Raw genomic sequence first — 1,795 nt, 5'->3', positions numbered from 1 at the left:
TCCTTCACTCTCATCACATAATTTATGATAACAACAACAAAAATACTACTTAAAATTAATTCATCAATTCCAACTACAACAGCCCCCTTATACGGTTCAGCAACACTTTAACATCAACCTTCATAATTTCATGGATTCAATTTATATTTACATATTTACAATATGTCTAAACCCTTAGTAAAATATGTAAAAAGATGATTAGACCTTACCTTTACAATTTGGTTTCTCAACTTGGCTGAAACTTGATAACTTCAATTAACTCAATTTTGCTGCTCCTAGGATTATCCCACATTGCTGTAGACTTTCTAAAGGGTGGGATTACCTTATAAAAATTAGGTTTGGATCACTAATTAGGGCTACAAGTTCAGTTAGCCATGGCTAAAGCTCCAAGTCTCTCTATCTCTCGATTTCTCAAAATGTAGAAGATGAAATAAATGAGGTCTTAGTCATTACTAGGCTTATATATGTTGTCCATATGGGGTTGACATGTGTCCCTATGCTGTCTATATTGTTGACATATGTCCCACTATCCTTCATACACCAATTGGGTTCTGCCACATGTCTTGGTGGGGCCCACTTAGTGATCTAATTAACTTAATTAATCTCAATTAATCCCTAATACCTAATTAATAATCTAGACCAATTAAAATTTATAACCAATTCGTGTATTGATTAAAATCAGGAATAAAAGTCTCTATCTCGTATCCCGGAATAATCTTTTCCACTACTTTAAGAAAGTAGGTGTATCACCTCCTTAATTCCTGCCACAAGTTCATAAGTAGTTGCATCACCTACTTGCCCTTTTCATTTAAATGTAGTCCACACATTCTAAGTAGGTGCATCACCTACTTGTTCTTTTTAGTAGCTTAGCAATTCATCTTACCCTTAAGAACCTATGTGATTCTTTCTACTTAAGACAAACGTGTAACCAAGCAGCTCAATTATGTAGGAAATCCAAACCAATAGCTTAAGCAAGTAGGTCGACTATTATGACAAATTGATTGGCCTCAACCCCTTTCAAATTCTTCCAAACCTATTTCAAACTATCACTACTCATATAAAACTAGTCTATGCAAAATATGGGGCATTACACCCTCCCCTCCTTAGGATCATTTAATAACATCATGGATAACATGGATCACATGGCAGCTTTAGGGGAGCTAAAAAATATTCCAATGTACAAAAATATGGGATATAACATATATCCCCCTAAGTCAAATGGAGCATGCATGAAGTAGTCAGTAAGGTTCCATCGTTGAGTGACAAATGGGAAATTTATGGAAAGTTACAATCCCTACCACAGAATAATGCACCTTCACGCCTTCATCGATATTATTTTTTCAACCTCAAGTTTAGCTCTTCTGGCTAAAAACATATTATAGGCTTATGTGATCAGTGAACACATCCACATACACACCATAGAGATAATGACGCCACATTTTCAATGCAAATATTACTACTCCCAACTCGAGATCGTGAGTCTGATAATTCCTCTCGGGGATCTTAACCTGTCTGGAAGCATAAGCTATAACTTTACCTTTGTGTATCAACACACAACCCAATCCAACTCTGGATACATCACCATAGATGACAAACCCATTTTTCCCTTGGGTAGGGACAACATAGAAGCAGTAGTCAATTTAGTTTTCAACTCTTGAAAACTTTTCTCAAAAGAATCGGACCATTGGAACTTAGTTTTATTTTGAGTCATCTTAGTCTACGGAGATGATATGGATGAGAATTGCTCTATAAATCTTCTATAGTAATCAGCTAAACCTAAGAAACTTCTTATTTC

This window comes from Solanum dulcamara, chromosome 1 (assembly GCF_947179165.1).
Source record: "Solanum dulcamara chromosome 1, daSolDulc1.2, whole genome shotgun sequence".
In the NCBI taxonomy this organism is placed as follows: Eukaryota; Viridiplantae; Streptophyta; class Magnoliopsida; order Solanales; family Solanaceae; genus Solanum; species Solanum dulcamara.
This window is presented reverse-complemented; position numbering follows the sequence as displayed.